This window comes from Canis lupus, chromosome 1 (assembly GCF_048164855.1).
Source record: "Canis lupus baileyi chromosome 1, mCanLup2.hap1, whole genome shotgun sequence".
NCBI lineage: Eukaryota > Metazoa > Chordata > Mammalia > Carnivora > Canidae > Canis > Canis lupus.
Genome location: NC_132838.1, coordinates 88,479,050 through 88,504,218, shown reverse-complemented (window position 1 = coordinate 88,504,218; position 25,169 = coordinate 88,479,050).

Below are 25,169 nucleotides of genomic sequence, written 5' to 3'. Positions count from 1 at the left end.
TCTAGAAAGTGAAGTAAGGGGGATGTCTGGGTGGCTCAGTGGTTGAGTATCTGCCTTCGCCTCAGGGCGTGATCCTGGGTCGAGGAATTGAGTGGGGCTCCCCGCAGGGAGTCTGCTTCTCCCTCTGCCTATGTCTCTGCCTCTCTCTCTGTGTCTCTCATGAATAAATAAATAAATAAAATCTTTTTTTTTTTAAAAAGTAAGTAAAGCAAGGAAAACAATACCTAGTGGGTAGTGAGGGCTGGTGTTTAAAGATATAATGGACTAAAAGCACAAGCAGTGAAAGAAAATAATAATAATAATAATAATAATAATAATAATAAATTGGACTTCCTCAAATTTAAAAAAATTTTGTATATCAAAGGACATAATTTTTCTGGGCACCAATTTCCCAGGTTTCAAAATGGAGGGAGGTAGATTCAATGATCTCTATGGCTGCTTAAGGTTTCTACAAGTTGTTTTTCCTATCGTAGTGGAAAATGGAAGTGCTTTAGAAAAGGAGAAAAGTCTTGGGAAGAGAACTATAAAGCTTATTAGCAAAACTGAATCCTTCTGATTCAGGGCCACTACTGGCATCTGAAAAGAGATGTTTGCAGGTTTATTCTTCTGATGTTTGTAAAATTGGGGGGTGTTTATATATGCGGCTCTAGGGTGGGGGAAGGAAGAGTAGAATTTCACATGTATCATCAGTACTGACTAAGTGATCTAGCTGCTGCCACCACTGCCCACATATGACAGGTTGGTGCTTAAGACAGAAACTGAGACCACAGAAACAAAAGGCGTAAAACAGCATTCTGTGAGAACAATTCTTATATTTCCTGTAGCATGAGGGAAGGCAGAGAAGACAATTATGCCCTTACATGGATAGAACTCAGAGCTGACTCACTGACCACATGTTGTCCCCTCCAACTGGCTACTCCTTCATTCCCGCCGACTCGCCTTCTCTTTCCACATCACCTCACACACCTCAGTCTTTGTTCTTTTAGTCCTTCAATCCTCTTTTGACTCCACATGTGCCCTATAAACTCTGAACTCCTAGTCAGTTGTCACTCCACCCCCAACAATCCTCAGATTAGTTGCCGCTTGGATGTACTACCCTATCCTCTACACCAGTGAGAGATCTTTCAATCTCCCTGACTCTCGGGACTTGTCCCCTGGGAACTCATCTATATCTTCTTTTTTTAAAAAAGATATTTTAAGAGATATGTTTATTTGAGAGAGAGGGAATGGGGAAAAGGGGTAGAGGGAGAGAATGTCTTAAGCAGACTCTCCACTGAGTGTGGAGCCTAACACGGGGTTTGATCTCACAACCTTGAGATCACAACCTGAGTGAAAATCAAAAGTTGGACACTTAACTAACTATGCCATCCAGGTGCCCCAACACCTGTATTTCTTTTAAGACCTCTTAAAAAACAAAATTTCATCTCAGCCAAAATTCTTTTTTTTTTTTTTTTAAATTTTTATTTCTTTATGATAGTCACAGAGAGAGAGAGAGAGAGAGAGACACAGGCAGAGGGAGAAGCAGGCTCCATGCACCGGGAGCCCGACGTGGGATTTGATCCCGGGTCTCCAGGATCACACCCTGGGCCAAAGGCAGGCGCTAAACCGCTGCGCCACCCAGGGATCCCTCAGCCAAAATTCTACCATGCCCCCTAGCAAGACAAATTCCTGACACCTGTCCCTTTCATAATTCTGGAAATCTGTATATTTTGTCCCTTCTCACTGACACTTTCCAATTTACAAAAAAATCATTTCTTTGTGTCCAGATTTAATACACAGAAATGCTGGTAATTAATAAAAATAAGCAAAATAAACTTAATTTTTTAACCCAGTCTCCTGGTTATTGGTGAAATTTGGTGGAATAGAACTTTAGGTTAGGAATAGAAGAACACATTTTGAATAGAAATCCAACTCATATGGGCTTGACATTAAAAGGAACTGAAGATACCAAGGAGGGGAAGGCTTGGTTTTATGGCTCAGTGGTGTCATCGAGTAACTGATTTCTTTCATTTTGTTTGTTTCCTCTTCTATGGTGTCAACCTTGTTTAAAATTAGCTCTTCTTGTAGTCCCAAGATGGCTACAAGCAGCTCCCTGACCTGCCTGTGCTCACCTCTAATCACTGTGGTTACAGAGTGACATGTAATGATTGCCATAGCCTCAGTCACCTGCTCTACTCCTGTAGCTGGAGTGGAGATTTTTTTTTCCTGAAGCCAATGACTCCCTTCAACTAAACCAGCATGTTTGTCCTTTACTCATTTACTTGTAGGACATGCAGATTGGTTTGGACTTCACTTACCACCCTAAACTTATGTCTAGTTGGTATCTATCCTTTCTCAGACCCGGTCCTCCCACTCAAATCAGAGCACTGAATGTTAACAAGTTACCATGTGGAAGACTCCAGAACCATGTTTGGAAGCCTGCAGGCAGAGGTGAAAGATGCAGAGAAGGGGTGAGGGATAAGGACCACTCAGCCCTGTAATAGTAATGTAGTGACATCATGACTTGAACTCCCTGAACATCTACGGGGAGGCGCCTATTGCTAAAAGTGGAACAGCTGATTAGAGGAGAGAATGACTAGCACTTCCACTGAATTCTGACCAGAAAGGAAAAGCCATTTGGTAAAAAAAAAAAAAAAAAAAAAAAAAAAAAAAAAAGGTACGAGAAACAGGAGAGGAAGCGACTGAGTCACCCTGGAAATCATAATGGCAGAAAAAGGGAACAAATGGGCATGTTCAGACACATCCATTGGATTTTTTTTCTTTTTTAATCAGAGAAAGGTAAAATGAGTCCACAGTCAGTTTCTACAAGAGACTATCGCTTAAGAAGAATAAGTAGCTTTAAAAAAAGAAATGCTTACTCTGTAATCTTGGGTTATCCTAATGAGAAGGATGCTGAGGAGACATTAAAGAAATAGAACATGATCAAGGAACAATCCATGCCTAGATTTAGAAAGAACAAAACCAGAATCTCAAAGGCAAGGCACACGATCAAGGATTCATATGAAACCATGGACGTGGCACAAATCTGTGCAAATGAAAAATCCTGAAGGCTCACTGTAAATATGTTGAGATGAGAAAACGTTAAAAACCAAAAAGCTTTGGGGGGGGTTAATTTATTTTTTAAAAATTTATTTATTCATTTGGGAGAGAGAGCACATAAGTGGGGGCAGAAGAAGATAATTGCAAGCAGACTCCCCATTGAGCACAGAGCCTAATGTGGGGCTCGATCCCACGACCCTGAGATCATGACCTGCATTGGAACCAAGAGTCAGATCTCAACTGACTGAGCCACCCACGTGCCCCTCAATTTATTTTTTTTTAAAGGAAAGAAGGGAGAGATCATTGATAATTGTTTGAGGAAGATGGTGTCAAGTTAAATGACAGGAAAAGCAGAACCTCTCCACTGCTGTTTTTGTGGGCCTATCCCCTCTTATGGGAAGATTTTTTTTCTTTTTTTTTTTTTTAAGTATTTATTTGACAGAGAGAGAGAGAGCCAGAGAGCACAAGCAAGGGAAATGGCAGAGGGAGAGGTAGAAGCAGGCTCTCTGCTGAGCAGGGAGCCAGATATGGAACTTGATCCCAGGACTCTGGGATCATGACCTAAGCCAAAGACAGGTGCTTAACTAACTGAACCAATGACTCCTGGAAAGGTTTTCTTAACATAGAAAGTCACAGAGAACTACTGTTCAAGAGAATTAAGATGATAGCAAGAATATTAGTCCATTAAAATGCATTTCAGTAACCAAGCCAAATGAATTATATCTGAAGATATTAAAGCAACTTGCTTAGGTGATGATCTTGGGATTTGTAGTAGGCAGAATGATGGCTTCCAAAGATGCTCACATCCAATCCCTAAAGCCTGTGAATATGCTACCTTACAAGGCAAAGAAGAATTTTGCTGATGTGATTAAAGATCTTCAGATAGGAAAATTATCTGGTTATCTGGGTGGGCCAAATGTAATCACAGGATCCTTATGAGGGATGCAGGAAAGCCAGAGAAGGAACAGATGATGTGGCCATGGAAACAAAGGTCAGTGATGTGATTGCTGGATCCTGGCCATGAGCCATAGAATGTGGGTGGCCTCTGAAAGCTGGAAAGTGTAGGGAATGGCTTCTGCCTCATATACTCCGGAAGGAATGCAGCCCTCTCAATACCTTGATTTTAGGCTAGTGACACTGCTTTCAGACTTCTGAACTCCAGACTATAACACATCTGTGTTGTTTCAAGCCAATAAGTCTATGGCAATTTGTTACAGCAGCAATAGGAAACTAAATATAAGATCACTACCTCATGCTTGGAAAAACATTACAAAAAAGAAAATTTACCAAATGATGAGGTAGACCTATTCCGGTTTGATAAAGGACATTCTAGTGAACACAAGCTTGATATTAATTATTGGTAAGATTTTGAATTGGATTCCTAAACAAGTAATTTGCAAGCACTTAGAGAAGTAGGTATTCATCAGGGGCAAATATACATAAACTAAGAATCAGTTATTACCAAATAAAGTGACTGAGATTTTAAATTTATTAGGCTTTTATTAGAGATATGTTTGTATGGAATAAAAGAAAGACTCAGCAAGGCTTTTGATAAAGTATCCAATGATAATTATGCCAACAAGATAAATAAGTAAAGACTGGAAAAAAATTTAGATGGATTCAGAGTTGACAGAACAAATGTACCCAAAGTATGTTGATTTTAATGGATCAAAGCCAATTTGGACAAAAAGAAAATCTTTCCTGCTTTCTTTGACCAAATGCTATTAAAACTTTTTAAATCAGCAACGTAACTATGTAAATGTATACTTTTTAGATTGTTGGATAAGGCAAGGCCAATAAATGGGTTGAAAGAATTAGTTTTTAAAAAATCTTTCCAAGTTGGAAAAAATAGAAGTTAATAGGATAAAATAAAAAAAGAATGTATGTAAAATCTGGCATCAGATTTTTAAAATGTGCAAAATTACAGTGTAGGAGAGATCCAGAGTGGCAGAAATTCTTTCAGAATGAAACACTACTTGGTAATTTTAGTTGATAATGTATGGACTTTGAATCAAGAAGAGTATGATCTAGGAATGCCTGGGTGGCTCAGTGGTTGAGCATCTGCCTTTGGCTCAGGTCACGATCCCAGGGTCCTGGGATCGAGTCCCACATTGGGCTCCTCAAAGGGAGCCTGCTTCTCCCTCTGCCTATGTCTCTGCCTCTCTCTGTGTGTCTCATGAATTAAAAAAATAAAATCTTAAAAAAAAAAGAGGAGTATGGTCTAACTACAATTTAATCTTGGGTGCATTTTTGGAAGTTAGGCTTTCAGATCTGCCTTGGTGTGACTGCTGCTAGAGTAGGTACCGGGTTAGTTCACCACTCCACCAAGGTGTAACATGAAGGGCTCTGGAAGCCATGTCTATAATCGTAAGTCCTGAAGATCTAAATTTGCAATGTGTCTCTGGGGGCCAATGAGTGGGCCAGCTTGGTTAAAGTGGAGGGTTCTTGTGACAGACGGTATGAGAAAAATCACATTGGCAGGACAGGGTAAGCAATTGTAGAGACTGAACTCTTGAATTTGCAGCTTAATAATGCTGAGCCTTCTCTTTTAGGCAATAAGGATGTTCTAAATATTTTCTTAAGTGGGAGAGGGCAGGTGAAAGTTGTGTTTTCCAGGTTATATCTGATATATTTTTTAAAGATTTGTTTATTGGGGCAACTGGGTGGCTCAGTTGGTTAAGTATTCAACTCTTGGTCTCAGCCCATGTCGGGCTCCCTGCACAGCATGGAGCCTACTTGAGCTCTCTCCCTCTACCTCTACCTCTCCCTTTGCTCATGTGCTCTATCTCTCTCAAAAATAAATTTTCTGAATTTATTTTAGAGAGAGAAAGAGAGTGGGGGGAAGGACAGAGGGAGAGAACCCCTAGGAGACCACTCATCGAGCAGGGAGTCTGAGGTGGGGCTCAAACCCACCCCCCTGAGATCATGACCTGAGCTGAAACCAGAGGCTTAACCGACTGAGCCACCCAGGTGCCCCCTAGGTCTGGTATTTTAAATGACACAGAGGCAATGTGATGGCAAAGTAGGACTGGCATGGAATTCTGGACTTCAGTTTACTGGACATTTAACTTTAGGTAAGATTCTTTACCTCTCTGTTCCTGTTTCCTCATTTGTAGAGCATGGATAAAAATAGTATTTATAAAGTTGAGTATTAAATAATTAAAATGTATGAAGTACGAGAACAGTCCTTGGCATACAGTGACTCTCAACAAGTCCTAACAAGTAACTACTGGTATAGTCCAAACCTGGAATATGGGGACAGTATAAACGCTTGAAAGGAAGCATGAAGCTTGGAGTTTGAAGGCAAAATCCAGAGACTTTGTTGCTTACCTGAACTCAAACTGGTTCTTACCTCTCCTCTCTTGTGAGTTCCACCCTTGGCTTCCATCGTGGTTGTGGGCCTGCGTCTGCTCACCTAGGATGCGTTGCTGCCTGAGGTCTTCCTTCACCCATGCCCAGAGTGACTTCCATAACCATTTTGCTCTTACATTGTATTTCCTTAATTTACCTTTTCATTTGTACACATGTCTCACTGAGCTCACTTTCAGCTTGTTGAGGTCAGGGGCTGTTTTCCATATTTCTTTTTTATCCCCCCAACATCTGGTACAGTCTCTTGCATGTACACATTCTCCAAAACTGCATACTGTTGATAAAGGAGTAGGTTAAGTTAATGATAATTCCAAGTTTCCGAGCATTTGTTATGAGGGAAATGGTAGCGCCCATGATATGGGAGCAAAACACAGTGGGAAAGTCAATTAGCCTCAGAAGACAATGCATTCGGTGTTGAGGTATAGTGAAGTTGCAAGTTACTTGGGATGAGGTTCCAAAGGCACTAAGGCAGAAATCTAGTGTAGCAAATTTATCATTTAGATCCCTTAAATCTCAATGTCTCTCTGTAGGTGATTTAAATTGCATTAGAATTCATCAGTCTCCCTTAAGTTGAACACAGATAAAGATGTTGGCCTCTGAAGGACATGCTGCACCAAAAATGTTGCTTTTTTGGGTAGTGGTAAGGGTGCTGTTTGCATTTCTCCAAAGTGGATAGTGTGGATATGGGTATTCACAGCATATATGATTGGATTCCATTGTAATTATGTGGCATCCAGGTAGAGGCATCTAATGAATTTAACTGAGTGCTTTAATGCTTCATAGCCTCCTGGATGATAACCTTTTAATGCAACTTTTGGGAGAAATTGTCTATCATTTGGCAAATCTAAAGAAACAAATGGCATTGAAAATACCTTTCAGTAAGTCAGGCTTGGAAGTCAGTGCAGAGGTGGAGGGGAAAGGTTTTTCCCTCCCTTCTTGCAGAGTGAGGCCTCCACTTTCTATATTACCCCAAATACCCACAGAGGGGAGAAAGCAAAGAATATTATGGAACTGCTCTTTACTCCTTCAGCAGATGTGAGCTATTGCATCAACCAGCAGATTAGTAGACTGGGATCAGAAGAATGCTATCAGCCTAACACTGTATTTAACTATTCATGGTTATAACCCAGAGGGGACATTTTAAAAACATTAATTAGCTTTGGAGAGAGAAGTGCAAACCCAAGGAGAATGCTTCATTTTGCTAGACTCAAGAAATAATTTTAACAACCTTGTTGAATGTGGAAGCCAGCATTTGAATAAAACAATCCATTAAGCAGAAAACATGTCTCATGATATAAACAATCTAGCCATGCAGCAATATCAATAAACAGCACTTGACTGATAGAAATTAGCCATGTGCTAAGCCTAAATATGAACACCATGAGTTCATCACCTCAAATGCCCGAAAAGGGTTGCCTTGTTTTGTTGCTATTGCTGTTAAGGAAAAAGAAAATCATGAATCTGGACATCCTTCCCCTAATATTAACCATCTGCCCAAATGTAACCTACTTATTTCCTGGCTGACATTCGACTTTTGTGGTTCTTTCTTTTCATAGTGATTATGAAAAATCCCTAATGGTGACTGGGACTCACTAACATAATATGGAACAGTCATTTGGAGGCTGGCTTCAAGTGATTTTCCTATTTATAAGCCCCTTCCTCCAAAATTCCTAAAATTCAAATATTAGAACTCCAAGAGGGTGGCAAGGCAAACCCATGTTCCTTGTGAACATCTCCCTAAGGAAATCTGTTTTGAAAATTCTTTTAGAAGGTTAGAAAGAAGAGTAGAGCAGAAGGGTACAAGGCCAAGGTCAACTAATTCTGATTGAAGGGAAGCAGGGATGTGAGTCTGTTTTGCAGAATCCCCTCAGGTGCAGAGAGGAATAGTTCCTCTGCTAATGGTGAGCAGCTGTTCAAACAGAGGTGCTAACCTCAATTGTTTTAACCAAAAGTGGTTGAAAAATTATGTTTGAAACAAGTGACAAGATGCTGTTTCTAAATTTGAAGGAATATGCAGAAAAGTTTGCATCAGAAGAATGGGAGACTCTCAAAGATACTTTTAAAACTTTAGTTATTTTGCTCAAACTTTGACTTTTGTTTGGTTATTGCCTAATGAGAGAGAAGTCCTATCCTCCACAAGCTCAAGCACGTATTGCATAGGGGAGCCTTCAAAAAATTTGGAGTGATACCGTAACTAGTCACACCCTTGGAAGTTTTCTCATCAACCTCAAGTCTGACGGGGCCTTACAAATCATTAAACAGAAGAATTCATTTTTATTGAGCCTTGTATTCATATGTAAGAAAACTATAAATAACAGTGATGAGGTGCCTGGTGAGGGTCCTTACACAGTCTTGTGGACAGGGATACATTCTATTTACCCCTGTTTATCAATTCAGTATTTTCTACTTCCCTGTAACTCTTCTAAATAATTAATTCAAGGTGCTATATTGGAGGCTTCCAGGGGCACAGGCTACATTGTACCTGCCTTTGCATTTTTTCCACCCCTACCTTGTCTGCGGTAGGCTTGATTCACATTGACCCAGGAAGATCTCATTAACATTTAAAGCCTCATTAAGTGGAGAACAAATGTAAGCAGAGGAAGTGGAGAGGCTGGCTTCGTTTTCCACCTGGTGGAATTCCACTCTTTCTCTGCAACTGATAGGTAATGTAATGTATGGGTTTGCTCTTGAATGCGGAAATCTGTTCTATTCCAAGTTCTCTGGTTTTTATCTCTAAATGTTGGCCATAATTTCAAGACAGTTGAGGTGAATACCATGTGAGTAGAATTTACATTGCATCACTTAAGTGCTTCCCTTTCCCTTGGCCCTGCGTGATGTGTTTTTCCTTTTTACTTCCTCCTGCAGAGGCAAAGTGTCCTGCAAGGAGTTAATATTTTTATGGCCATGTAGTTGGCAGCAGTAGATCACAGAGCTCAGTGCAGAAATCCAATTATTTCCTTTGCCTGAGATGAAAACCAATACTTAGGTGGTGGGGGAAGGGCTTCTCTTGCAGGGTTGCTTGATTTCAGATTTTGTTCTGTAAAGGACAGGTTCTGTGTTGCAGCTTGGCTCCTGGTCACAGAAACTCGGCTTTTTCTCCTGCTTGATGCTGGTCACCTGAATACCCTTGGCATCCAGGAAACAGGACAAAAGAACCCCCTAGTCTAAGTTTCTGGCTACTGTAAGGGCTTAGGGTAAGTGATTAAACCAGCATTAAGTACCCTAGGCTAATCATGATGGTGAATCCAGCAACTTACTCTCAATCTAGGAGATATTTAGGGAACACAGGCATACCTTGTTTTATTGTGCTTCACAGATATGGTGTTTTGTTTTGCCTTTTTTTTTTTTTTTTTTTTTTACAAATTGACAATTGTGGCAACCATGCTTCAAGCAATTTTATTGGCTCTATTTCTCCAACAGTAAATTCTCACATTGTGTCTCTGTGTTAATAGAATATTTTTAAATTAACATATGTACTTTTTTTTAAAGATTTTATTTACTTATTCATGAGAGATAGAGAGAGGCAGAGAAACAGGCAGAGGGAGAAGCAGGCTCCATGCTGGAAGCCTGATGTGGAACTCGATCCCAGGACTCCAGGATCACGCCCTGGGCCGAAGGCAGGCGCCAAACCGCTGCGCCACCCAGGGATCCCCAACATATGTACATTTTTAAAGACATACTGCACACTTAATAGACCAGAGTAAATTGTAAACATAACTGTTGTAGACACTGGGAAATCAAAAAATTCATTCAACACTTTTCTGTGGTGGTCTGGAGCCAAACCTTCAATAACTCTGAGCTCTGCCTGTAATTTGAAAATAGAAGCTGCCACTGAGACCTTCTAAGAAGCCTTTGGGGAGCAAATGTACAAAGAAATACATAAATTCATACTGAGAGAAGATGGCTAGATATGGCTTCAGCTGGGGATTTTCATTGGCTTAGAGTGGTTAGGGGAATTTCCAGTTCCAAACCAAAGATAGAATATTTGTCTTTTTTTTTTTTTTTAAGTAGCCATTACAAGATGCAACAAGAATAGAAGCATACATAGTTGAAGCCCTCAGAAACCACTCTCTCACCTAACCTAATATGCTCATCTATTTGCTATCCATTTTGCCAAGTAGTCTTGTGGAAAGATATGATTATATGCTTACCCACAAGGGAGCGGAAGAAAAGTGAGTGACTTATCCGAGAACACAGTATAATTAGAATCAGCATTGGAATCAGAAACTGAGCAGGATGGGATGGGTGAGAGTATGGATACTGAAGTCAAAGAGGCTTGGGTTTGAATTCCTGTGCTGCAGAAAGCCCTGATCTCTTATTTGAGTATTCATTCCTTCATCTGTAAAATGGTAAAATAATACTTACCTAGGTGATATGTTAAGAGGATTAGTGATAATGTACATAAATGTGTTTTCTCCATAGTAATCCTATTGAGTAGTGAAAGAGAATAGTAGGTAATAAGACAGAAAGGAAATCAGACTGAGATGATGGAGGAACTAGAATTCATGAGCTGTGCCTACCAAGATGTTTGGTCACAAGGAAGAGAGGTGGGTTTTGACCAGCAGTGATATGGCATGACAGACGCTCAATGAAAGCCTGTAGGAATTATAGCACTATGGAGAAACAAAGTATTTATTTGTTTGTTTGTTTGTTTGTTTATTTATTTATTTATTTATTTTATATGGCCCTAGTTAGACTCTTGAATGAAGAGCTGGTCCTTATTCCTATCTAAAAGTATAAAAAGTAGGATTCTCGCTTCATGTGGGATGCTCTGTCCTCTGAACCTCAGCCACGCCTTTTGTGAAGAACTAGAACCCACTCACTCAACTGTATCCTTTCCTGGCATATACCATTTGCACTGCTTAATGGCTGGTTTGGGGGTAAACAGAAGTGAAAGCATGATAAAATCTCCTCTAAGTCATCATTCTTGTTAATCCTGAAATTTGGACGATTCTTATGTGGTCCAGCCTAGCTAACTAAAATCAAAGAGTAATTAATTAAAAAGATACAGGGTAGTTTAGGAGATGAATGGAGATGCTGAACAAGCAGACCTCAATAGGTGGGAATCTGGGCTTCTTTGGAGATCTGTAGGAGGCAGGAATAAATGAGCTGTCTTTTGGAGTGCCACCAATGGGATTGATTAGTTTCAATATTTTTTCCAAACTTGGGTCACTCTCCTGAAACTTCACATTCTAGGAAGAATCTGGTCCAGTTCAGGTCACATGTTCACAGTCCCTCCCAGACCCCATCCAATAAAGGAAGGGCATTTTCTCCAAGGAGAAGGAAGAGGGGAAACTGAGTAGGCCAAAACATGGGCTGTCTCTCTTCTGGTTAGGACTTTTCAGTACAAAAGTTACTATCTCCTGATATTATAGTCCAGTGCTCTTTCTCTGGGGAAGGCTGCTTTTGAGGAGTACAGTGAGAAAATGATTAACCAAATCCTGTCCACATTTTGCATGTCACTCTTGCACTAAGTACCTCTATGCCTATTAGTAGAGTGAATGAGCTTTGATGTAATTTAACATGACAACTCCTACTGCGTACCACACAGTCCAAACATTGCCAGGCTGCATTTTGGATGGGAAGTCTGTATTTTGGCATCTACATACACCTCAGGAAATATACCTCCTGATACTTGCATATGAAACTAAGTCGAGACTAGATCTTGTTGCTTAGAAAGATATCTCCTAAGCAGCCAGAGGACTAGAACTTCTTGGGACTGCAGCATGAAGAGCTGCAGAAGTGCTTGGTATCCTGGCACTCTAGGGAGTAGCTGTCTCAGATACTCTGTCCTTGCAGCAAAATATACCAGTTCATCCTGAGTCAAAGCACTCAGAAACAGCTCTCCAAGCCCCAGCCCACCTCCCTAAGCACAGTGGCTTCATTCTGAGGCCAGAATCCCTGTCCACATGTCCTCTCACCACTCTCTCAGGGACTATGGACTCATTGCCTATAAACCCTATCAATTCTTTTTTTAGCAATGGATGTGAGGTATTTATTCACAAAAAAAGTAAATAATAGCTAATAAAACATTAGCATTATTATGCTATATTATAACATATATAAATGTTATATATAAATAACATATAATAATATATAAATGTATAATTTATAATATATAATTTATAATACATATAAATAAATTATATATATATAAATATATATATAAATAGAGCATTACATTATTAGCTAATGACCCAAGATGCTCATTTGCCTTCCATATCTTCTCTCCGCTGTTCTCATTCCTTCTTTCTGTAGGAGGGTAAGCTGGCTCCCTCCCTGCTGGCCTTTCCTTGGAAAGCCACAGCTCCTGCTGTGTAGACCTTTCCTACAGCTATAGCTACACCAGCTACAGCTAAGCTCTCCTTTTTGTGGTAACTGCCCTCTCTCCTTGTCCCTTCAGATTTCAGAGTGACAAAGGGTTCCCTGCTTTAACCCTTCTCAGAGTGCTTCCACAAGCCTTGCTGGCTTCTTTGAACTCCAAGCTGATCTTTGTAAATCATCCTCATTCAACCCTCCTTCATTACCCCGTTTGAGTCTATTACATATTTGCTGCTGGTACCCTCCCTGTTACCACAGAGTATTATTGTCTTTATCTTATAAATGAGAAAACAGTGGCCCAAAAAAGAGCATGTGAAACCCAGATTGTCCATCTATAAAGCACAGGCTCTCTCTATCGTGTAGTCCACCCAGCCATGTCCATATTTAAGACAGCTCATTGACTTCTGCTAAAGTATCACACTCTGGCCTTTCAGGTATTAAATCTTATTTGAGGATGTGGCTTTGGAAGAGTGACCCTTTAATTTTCATATCTTCCTATGCGTCCATTCTGTTTCACCCACCAAAGGGGATCTGGGACCTCACTTTCAATTTTTGAAGAATATTTCCTTCTTTGGGTTAGAAAGAATTGTTCTGAATCCCCTCTTTTCACTCAAGAATACCTCCTGAGATTTTGATATTTGCAATCCTATTAAGTTGAACTCTTAAACTTAATTATTTGAAAACAACCTTAATAAAATCTGACTCGAGGCAAGTCCTGATATACCAGATCAGAGAGGAACCTAATTAGCTATTTTTTTCTTACTCTAGATGCTAAAAAACACACTAGAGCTGGAAATGGCTTTAGAGATAATTCAGGTTCTTAATCTCAATTTGAGTAACAGAGACCTTAAATTTTGAAAATGTTATAAGCTCTTTCTGAAGAAAAATATGAATTTTCTGTCTCCCTCATACACACACACACACACACATGCACACAAAATATTACTTATAATTTTGGGGGTTCATTGTCATCTTGAAGCTCATTTATAGCTCCCAGGGTAAATCTTTCTGTTCCAGGCTAATCCTTTAGGTTTAGATACAGATAGGTTTAGTTATAGATAAGGAAGCTGATACCCAGGCAGGTAAAAGGACTGACCCAAGGTTGGTATCAGCGTATTAGTTGGTATCTCAATCAGATTGGGCTAAGTTATACCACAGTAACAAACAACAACATTTCATGGCTTGAGACAACATGTTTATTTCTCATTCATGCTGTGTTTCCACTATGGGTTAGCTAGGTATTCTACTCCATGTCATTTTTACTTAGGGATGCAGGATGATAGAAAATGCCTTCTAGAATATCATCTGTCATCATGACATGAGAAGAGAGGGCATTACAAACCTTGCATGATTCTAATGCTTTTGTCTGAAAAGATTTAATTTACCATTAAATTAAATTTAGTTTCCCATTAAGATTTAATTTGCCATCAGTGCTGGTCACATTTCATTGGCCAAAGCAAGTCCTATAATATGCCTAACTTCAAAGGTGACAGAGAAGCATTTGGTGGGCAGCAAAAGTGACCAAGAAAGCTGAAAAGCCACAAGCAGAACGAAGGCATTTTTATTTTTGTTTAGTGCTCTCTAACCCTTCTGCGGCTCTAATATCATAATCTAATTCATCTGGATAGATCCAATAGATTTGTCATTAGTTTAGGAGGGCCGTATTTTTTATTTAAAATTGAAACTAGGGGATCCCTGGGTTGCTCAGCGGTTGAGCGCCTGCCTTTGGCCCAGGGCATGACCCTGGAGTCCCAGGATTGAGTCCCACGTCAGGATCCCTGCATGGAGTCTGCTTCTCCCTCTGCCTGTGTCTCTGCCTCTCTCTCTCTCTCTCTCTCTCTCTCTCTATCATGAATAAATAAATAAAATCTTTAAAATAAAATAAAATAAAATAAAATTGAAACTAAGTCAGAGGCTTCTGTTTGTCTTATTGTAAATGCTGATTTTTCTGGCACAGTTCATTTAAGATGCTGTCACAACAAAGGAGGCCCTTTTATACCGGATTTTTTACAACACTCATTTTTACCCATAAATCTTTCTTTCTACTGTCTAAATTGCTCTTATATCTCTAATACTCCCTCATTTTTGCTGGCCTTCCATAGTTTGGGACCTCTGCTGTTGCCCATGCAAACACAGAGGAGTTTCTAGATTTGTCTTCCATTAGCAATTGGCGATAGTTGTAGCTCTGTTTTTTTACCTTTGTTCACTCATTCCACAATATAATTAATACTTGCTTTGCCCTGTGAGTTGTAATGAGGATTAAATTAGAAAATGCACAGAGCCTGGTCCAGAGTTGCTCAAAACATGTTGAACTAGTTATGTATATGTGTGTTTATTTTTATATTTTGAAATCGATATAGAATAATGGTAATAATGATACTTACCATAAGTATAAGATATAGGCAATTTTATTAACCTCTCTGTGTCTCAGTTTTCTTATCTATTAAATAGGAAAATAATAATTCCAAACTCTCAGGCTATAACAATGATTACTTTTTAAAAAAAATTTTTTTTAAATTTTATTTATGATAGTCACAGTGAGAGAGAGAGAGATAGATACAGGCAGAGACACAGGCAGAGGGAGAAGCAGGCTCCATGCACCGGGAGCCCGACGTGGGATTCGATCCCGGGTCTCTAGGATCACGCCCTGGGCCAAAGGCAGGCGCTAAACTGCTGTGCCACCCAGGGATCCCAACAATGATTAATTATAATGATACATATAAAGCATCTAACCAAGACCTGGCTCTGAGAAAGTTCTTGATGAAAGTAGCTATTAGTATTACCATCATGATTATTGAGTAGTATAATTGCTACTTGCCAAGAGGGCGTTGTGGCAAGAAGGGAAGAGCATAGGCTGTGGAATTAGGTGGATGTGGGTTCCAGTCTCAGCTCTGTGGTGATGTGAGTTTAAGCAAGATCCTGCTCTAATCTTCATTCTCTTATTTGGTGATACATACTGGCAGGGTGTTTTGGAGCACCCTCTAGGATACAACGTGACAAAAGGGTGCCACACCTAGGAGGCAGTGAATAAATATCAGTTCTTCTGAACATTGTGTGGCATCCAAAGATGAACAAAGGAAACAAATCCTCTCTTGCCTTCCAGGGGTTTATAATCTCCTTGCAGAGATAAGATGTGCCCACGAGTAACTCCAGATACTCTAAAATGATGAGAGCCCTGAAAGAGCTACAGCTAATGGCCTGTGGAAGTTTGCATTAGGTGAATTACTGCAAGAGGGTATTTGAACTGGATTGTTGGCTTTGGCAGAGAAAATGTGCTTCTTACTCAAGAGAGATTTTAATTTATAAACACCACTTGTTTTCCTTCCTCTGCCTCTCCTCACCCACATCTCAGACTACCCTATTCCCCACCACTGATAATTTTGTATGGAGAGGAGGAATTCATTACCCTCACTGCCAGCATGGTGTGCTGATGTGCTGTTTTCTGGCTGTGATATTTACAGCGGCTCAGTTAAGATCTAATTTTCCATTATTCCCTGAACTTTGCAGCCCTCATTTTTCAACCCCTGTCTGAGATGCATTGCTCCAGCATCCTGGAACCACTGCTGGAAAGACTAATTTAACATTCAGAATCAATGAACAAACAGGAGATACATTTTACCAGAAATAGGCCACAAGTGGTGTGGGGTTTAACTTTGATTCTTAGCAATAGTTTTATACTCTTCCTTTCACCCCCTGTGGCCAGCTGCATTTCTCCACCTAATTATCAAATAAGATGCCTTGGAGGTACCTGAACTTCAGCATTCTCTCCTGGAAATGTTACGGTCCAGGATCTCTCTGGGTGTTATTATTTCCTTTTAATAATAAAAGGCCTCTGGACTCACTTGATGTTGTAGAAACCCTATTTTTCTCTTTGTTCTCACTAGTCCCTTGCTAGAATTGCCCTATGACACAAAAACTCGTCTAAAGAGCTCTCAAGGATAGTAGACTCTTACGCTGCCTCATTATCCGTGGATTCATTTGGTTGATGAGACAGGCTTTTGATTAACGTGTGTTTCCCCTCCTGAGCTCCCTGCTCCCTGCACAGTCTCTTTCCCTTGAGCCCACGAGAGCATTCATCAAGGATGAGAGTGGTTGAACATTCCCTCAGCCTACTGCCTTTCGCTCTGCAGCCCATCTGCTAAGGTGTTAGCAGGTTTATGGCCATTCTGGACCTATGACATTTTGGCAGCTGTCTATCCTTCAACACATATATTCACATCATTACACTGGGAGCAGCCATTTTATGCAATCTGACTATGCCTTCCCAGCCTTTCTTCATCAGTGAGATGGGAACTTAACAAAAACACTCTTCCCTGGAATTTTGGATTTGAGACTAAAAGCTAGTTAGACTAGTCTCTTTATAGGGGCTGGAACCACAGATGTAAAAGTGAGGGGAACTGGGTATCATTTTTCTAGCAGGTGGAGTCAGTGAGAAAAAAAATGGAGCATGCAGACTGGCAAGAGTTGGTTTCTGTCACAGGTTATCAGGGACTCTTAATTGGCACAACATTTTTCTTTAGCATATTGCTGATTTTATGTTTCTTGTGATAGCTACCAAGAGAAAGTTTAGATTATTACTTAGTATCTTTCTGATCATAAAGGAGAGTGTTAAAATTTTGGTGTGCTCAAAATAGAATCATCAAATACACCCAAATGAATTAAAAGCAAGGTCTTAAAAAGATAGTTGTGCACTCATGTTCATAGCCACATTATTCACAGCAGCCAACAAGATGGAAGCAACTCAAGTGTCCATTGACAAATGAATAGATACACAGAATGTTGTGTGTGTGTCTATGTGTGTGTGTGTGTATACACACACACAGTGGAATATTATTCAGCCTTAAATAGGAAAGAAATTCCATCACATGCTACAATATGGGTGAAACTTGAAGACCGTATACTAACCAAAATAAGCCAATGACAAAAAGATAAACACTGTATAATTCCATTTATGCAAGGTACCTAGAGTAGTCAAATTCAGAGACAGAAAGTAGAATGGTGGTTGCCAGAGGCTGAGGGGAAGAAGGAATGAGCAGTTATTGTTTAATGGGTACACAGTTTGTTAAAGTTTGTGAAAGATGAAAGAATGTTCAAGATTGGTTGCCCAGTATTGTGAAATGGACTTAACACTACTGAACTATACATTTAAAAATAGTTGAGAAGCTAAATTTTATTCTGTGTGTATTTTATTATGAGGTGTGGGTTTCTGGAGAAGCTTGTCCATAGGAAGTTATCTCTGGGTGTGTCTGGAAAAATCAATCAAGAGGAATTGTCCAGGTGAAAAAGTAAGAGCTAGCACTGTAGGTAGAGAAGCAGCCTGCGCAAAGGCCCAGAGGCATGAATGGGCCTGATGTATTTGGGAAACTCTGAGGAATGCTTTTGTGTTGAAACCTGGCAGCAGTTGGGGGCAGATGACCACAGAAAAGCATGGTAGGAGATGGGGCTAAATAAGGAGGCCAAGAATGGACCGTGGCTGCCAGTGGGTTGTTTGGGAGGTAGTGTTTCTATGAGCTATGTGGATTGCTTGCCTGTCAAGAGTCTAATGTACAAATAATCTGGAAGATGTTACACACTGTATCCCCTTGAATGTTGTCTTTAATTTTGTCTGAAGAAATGCTCATTGTGCTCCTGTCTCATGGCTACTGAATAAAAGATTAGATGGGCCGCTTTGGACTCTGTCCCTAAATCTTTCCTTCCATTGTCCTCTCAGCCCCCAGACCCAGCCACTTGTACATTCCCAATCTCAGGATTTAGCTTTTCATCATTAACCAAATAATTCTTCACTTTTATGCTTGTTTAATTTATTCATCCAACAAGAATTCACTGAGCATCTAACATGTTCATGAGGCACTACTGCAAGTGATCTGGAAGTTGGAGGTGAGAGGTGAGAATGCAGGGAGGGCGGAGACTCCAGGGAAAAGATCCTGGAATCAGATGGGTATGAGTGAAAGCCTCATTTCAGCCTTGAGCTAGTCGCCTTGCCTTTCTGAGACTCAGATAACTCATCTGTAAAATGAGAATAATCATAATATGTTTGTTATGGGCAGAATTATAGTCCCCCCAAATTCATATGTTGAAGTCCTACTCCCCAGTACCTCATATTTGTAGATCTTTAAAAAGTATTAAGTAATTAAGTTAAAATTAGGCCATTGGAATGGGGTCTTAATCCTATATGACTGGTGTCATAGAGACAGCAGGGGTATGTGTGCACAGAGAAACAACAATGTGAAGAAGCAGGAAAGGGGCAAGCCAAGGAGAATGGCCCCAGAGCCATATCATCATGGCAGCCCTACCAAACTAATACACCTACTTTATGAGGTTGATAAGAATGTTAATTCATGTGATGTACACATGAGTTAATATTTACTATAGTCCCTGATGCACATAAAATGATTAATACAAGAGAATTACTTTTGCTATTTTTGCTATGAAGGTAAACTAAACATAAATGCCATCCTAAAAAGCTGTACTATGTTGAGAGGTAGAAACATGGCATTTTTATCATGCATGGTTTCTATGAGATGTTGAAATGTCTATAAAACAAGATGGAAAATGCTAAGTGCCAAAAGAGGTAAAGAATATTCTGTGGTAGTCAGAGGAGGAAGTACTGGGAGGAGAGGGAGGCTGAGAAGGTTTGATAGAGGGGTAGCATTTGATCTGGGGTGGATAGGGCTAGGACATACAGATGGCATGCAGGATGTTAATTGTATATGTTAATTATATATATATTACATATTAATATGCTGCATGAATAAGTATCTATACTTGATTGACTTGAATGCTATTCACTCACTAATCAGTCAATAGATATTTATTGAATGCCTACCTGAAGGTACTGTTCTAGATGCTAAGGAAACAGTAGTAAACAGGCAAAGTTTCCAGCCTCATGGAGTTTATATATACCAGGGGTGATGTTCATAATAATTAAGAATAAAAAAGATTCTGAAATAGTATATACAGTATGTCTGTTTTTAATATACATGTGAATATATAAATCTATATATTATAAAAAGAACATCATGTGTGTATAGTTACATATAAAGAGAAAGTGAGCAAGCTAGAGCAACAGACATCTGGAAACACAGATACCCAAGTATTTAAGTGATTGTATTTTCGGCCCTGAAATCTCTTTCCACGTTTTTTATTTGTATTTTCCATATTTGGAAGGAATAAACTTTATACATCATGTTTAAAAAGTTGTACATTATGTTTGCAATTAAACAACCAAGTGCTAAAGTTAGAAATTAACAGGAATTGGAAAGAGTCTGTTTTTCTTACGCCCATCTCCTAGACAGCTGTCACATTTCTAACTCTGAAGGCCCCTTTCTATGGTGGCTGTTATTTTTCACAATTCCACCTGAAGGCCTCTTGATTTTGAACTTTTTCCCTTCCATCTGCTACCATCCCCCTGGTTTGTGGCCCGCAAATCCCTTTGTTTGGTAAAATACAGTCTTCTGCTTTAGGGAAGTGCTTTTCTCAAAGAACATTGTGTTCAAATTCTGAACATTGTGTTCAGAAGCTTTGGGCATTTAGAAGGAAAGATATTCTGTAAATGCAAATAATTGCTGTCTCTACTTGCTTTGTAGTTCTTAAGTGCATAGAAGATGTTTGTATAAAGCTGGCTTGAAAGTAGCTCATGGATTTTATAATGGCAAACAAAACCCTCAGAATTTAGGGTCCCCTTGACAGCAAGAGTGTCCCAATTTATAAGAGGGTTTCTCTATAAAAGCATGGTGCCCTTTCTGGCTCCCAAAAGAGTACAGGAGATGGGTTTTATCTCACCAGCCCTGAGCCCAGAACCTCAGCCATTGGGTGCATTGGCGGAGCCAAGTTCTAGGCTGAGATTCAGGAAAAGTTTCTTGGTCATGGCCTTGCTTCTAGCAGACACAGTATATCTGTTTTCCATTGAGGCCCCAGTTTGCTTGGCATGACCTGGATTGTCTGGCAAAGCTAGTTCATGGTGCTCCAGTTTTCCAGAGCTGCCTGCATCTAGCAACTAGGCTGGGTGTGGTGATGTTAATAGGCTCACAGTTGAAAGTATAACGTTTTCACATTTCCTTTCATTTATTTACTCTGGTTTCTTACTCTAGTTGTTCCTGTCGTCTCTCCTAAATTCAAATGTTGGAAATTTTAAGTACAATTTTGCTATGCCTGTTTTTATTCCATGAATATTTTTTCATCCTAATTGGTTACTTGTGATTGTGGATCCTGCTATCATTTGAGTAAAATTAATCAATTTGCCTGAGTAATCTTTTTTTCAGAGAGGAGGGTCTAATGGGGGTGGTTATAATTTAAATGATGGTATATATGGATTAATGGGCAAAAAGAATGTTATGTAAATATGGAAATAAACATACCTAGATATATTTATGCTGCTGAAAAAAAAATCTCAAAGTTAAAAAAAAAATCTTATTTCCTCATCAACAGAGCCATTTATGTGGTTGTTATTCTTTGTTGATTGAATGTTGTCTATAGTTCTTAGGATAAGTACATGAGACTAGTCTGTTCATCCAGCCCATCAGGCCCCTGATTCTTCTGAGGCCACAAGCCTTTCACTCTAACCAGAGCAGAATCTGTTTCTTCCAATTCCTCTTGAGCACCCAACTCTTTTATCTCTACATCTTCACAGTGTGTTTTTCCTTCCTGGAACACTCCAGCTCTTCCTCTCTGTCTGGGCAACTCCTACTTATTTGCCAGGTCTCAGCTCACAAGTTGCTTCCCCTGGAGGGGTTTCTTGAATCTCCTTGGCCTACATTAAGGTCCCTTCCTCTACACTGTGTCATCAGGGAGGGTCATTGCCTGTCTACTTTCTGCTTCCTCCATTGGTCTGTAAAACTGCTGGGAGTAGATACCATGTCTCTGTGTTACCATTTCATGCCTTGTACCTAGCACAACATTTGGCTGGCACATAGTAGGTGCTCAGTAAATAATTGTCTGACTGAATGGGTACATTGGAATAATTTATCCAAACAAAGAATCAGGTTTAGAATGATTTTATGAGTCCAACGCTGCCATATACGTGGGTGCCTGAGTTATCCAATCAATTCAGATTGGACAATTATTATTGAACACCATTACATGTCTGTCAGCTGCTTCTACCTACACTGATCCATTGATCTTCCCCTTACTTTTCTACTTTTCAGCTCTGTGAGGCTGAAGTACTTGATAATGGTGACAGATGAACAGAAAGAATCCTGAACGTCAAAGATTTAACTCATCACACTTGGCCTTATTTCAGGGTGTTGCCCCTTTAAACGCTTAACCTTTACTCTGCTCTGTTGCTGTATGAGAATACAAGAAGCCTTAAATTGACTACATATAAAGTATCACTGAGATAAAATAGAATCCTGGAGAGGAATTGGGGGAGGAAGCCCTGGTCCAGAAATCTGGACACCTGGGTTCTTTTCTTATCTTTGTTACTATCTGTGTGACATTGGGCATGACATTTAGTCTCTCTGGTCCTTAGCTTTCTCATCTATGCAATGAGCACGAGTGATTGGACCGTTTCTTAGGGGATCCCAGCCCTGTAGTCAGTCTGTGCTCCTAAGTTTGAAAGCTGGTACAAGGCATCAGAACTGCACACTGATTGCTGCTCAGTGCATCATCAAGTCTACTAGAAAGAGCTCACCTCCAGGGGCTATTCTGAAATTGCATTCTCATGGTAAGAAGTGAAGAGAATAAATACAATTTTTCATATCACCCTCTTATTTAGTTTTTATACATATACTGGTAACAAAATAATAACTATGAGTCACTGGTGGAATTGAATGAAAAGAATGAATCGTGGCAATAAGCCACCCATTCATCAGCCATCACTAGTGGCCTTTAAATCAGCCACAGCCAGCACTGGCCCACTCTGCACACCTTCTTATATTCACAGAACAGGTTCCTTCTGATCCACGCTTGTTCTAGGCAAGTCGTCTTTAGCTCTGTGCCTCTTCAAACTACCTTATGTGTTTAAGCAATTAGCAATCAGACTTCACATCTTATTGCTGCACAAGCCAATCTGAAATATAAAAATGCAAATTGTAGGGAACAAAAATAGATTTTAAGTTGTTTACCTATAAATTGATTTCCATGAACAATGAAAACTTAGCATTTTTGTAATGATTTTTAGAGGTGCTAAACTAAATAGAATAATTATATTACCCATGTGTGAACTTAGTAAAAGAATAAGCAAATTGTCGTTCTAAATTTAAAAAGAGAGATGATGTTGGCTTTAATATAATTGAAAACAGCGGAGCAAATTAAAAATAGATGTAACTTTACAACCTTGAAGTTATCAAAGAATGTATATCAGTGAGTCCCTTAAAACTTCCTTTAAAAATTGAAATTGAGAAAAGGGAAACAGGAAAGTAACTAACAGGAGATTTGAACTTGCAGATTAGTTTTGGCTAAAATGGTAGCCATGACCAAAATGATAGAAAGTAAACAGAAAATGAGAACATGTGTTTTTCCTGTTTTGCCTGTATGATTTTAAAGCCATATAAAAAAATCAGATGGTCTATCTTTCCTGTCATCAGCTCACTGTGTCCATTTAGGCAAATCACTCAAGCTCTCTGAAATTTTGCTGGGCATGGAATTAATATTTTATAAAAATTAAGTCTTAATAACTTTAAGAAAATACCAAAAGTCCTACTAGGAATGACACTACAGATTCCAGCCTAGTGAATTCTGGAAGTAGATGTTTACTCTTTGGGAGAAAAATGATGCGTTTTGTTTCTATATTGAATCAGCTTCCTGTCTTAAGGTGAGATTTCTTTTTTTTTTTTTTAAGATTTAATTTATTTATTCATGAGAGACCCAGACACAGAGAGAGAGGCAGAGACACAGGCAGAGGGAGAAGCAGGCTCCCTGCAGGGAGCCCTATGTGGGACTCAATCCCAGGACCATGGGATCACGACCTGAGCCAAAGGCAGATGCTCAACCACTGAGCCACCCAGGTGTCCCTTAAGGTGGAATTTCTGTCAGGAAAATGGCCTGATCATTGATTGACAGTTTGATGTAGGCATGTAAAGCTCAAACCCCACAGATCATAGATGTGAAAATTCTTGAGGTTCATAATGCATATGACAAAATGCAGAATATACTTCATTAAAAGATTTAGGAAAAAAAAATAAAAGATTTAGGATCAAGAGCTATATTTCAAGCAGTTTTTGAACTATTAAGACATCTTATGGAAAACGAATCTCTTTTCTTTTTTAGTAATGCTGCACATTTTTTGAGAAGTTTATTAACAGCAGCATTGCTTCCCTTTTCACCATCAAATTGACAATAATATCCTATGGGTTTATGACACCTCTCGGAAAAAATGACTATATTCAAGTAGGGAAAACCTATTATTTTGTTCAAAAAAACAAATCCTAATTTGATTTGTCTCAAGTGATCATGTAAAAATATGTGTAACCTACCGACCATGGAGTTGATTTCACTCATTGAAGCTTAGGGAGAAGCAGGGAGTGGGTTGAGCTTCAGTGGTAAATTGTGAAAGGAAACCCCACTTGAGTTTCAAAACAACCACCACCACAGTAGTGCAGATGTAAGGAGGAAGGCCTGTTTTGATATTGAGCTTGAACCAGGTATTTGAGAGCTACACCAGGATTAGTGTGACAAGGGCCAGCTGACACAGGAGAAGCAGAAGAAAAAAATGAGGGGGTGAGAAGAGGATTCAGTCAGTGTGAGAAAGCAGGGTGCTGAGCTGTGCCACACAGAAGGCCTGAGGATAGAGGGCAGAAGGAATTACGGGCATGAAAGATATGGCAAGAGAGTGCTAGGCCATAAACATGGTCAGAGGGGAAGAGACACAGACAATTGAAGGTGGTGATTAGTAAGGAATACTCTGACTTTTCTTTCCATCAGACACCCATTCCTGGAAAGTTGTGTGTAAACCTCATTGTCATGCAGTAAAAAACATGTTCAGTAGGTAGCTACTTAAAGGAAATTTATGGAGGCACCAGGGTGGCTTGGCTCAGTTGGTTTTGGCCCAGGGACAAAACTTTCTGGGCTCTCAGTTTTGGCCCTGGTTGTGATCTCACAGTTGTGGAGTCAAACCCTGCATGGGCTCTGTGCTCAGCGTGAGTCTGCTTGAGATTGTCTCTCCTTTTCTGTCTGCCCCTCATCCTGCTTGCATGCTTGCTCTCTCTCTCTCAAAACAAAGAGATAAAATCTTAAAAAAATAAAGGAAGTTTATGTCTGTAAAGGAAAGGGTACTTTTGTAATACAAATACCAACCCCCTAACTTACCTCCTTGAAAGTTAAGGTTTGGCGCCTGCCTTGGTCCAGGGAGTGATCCTGGAGTCCTGGGATCGAGTCCCGCATCAGGCTCCTTGGATGGAGCCTGCTTCTCCCTCTGCCTGAGTCTCTGCCTCTCTCTCTCTGTCTTTCATGAATAAATAAATAAAATCTTTTAAAAAAAGAAAATTAAGGTTTTATGTATATTG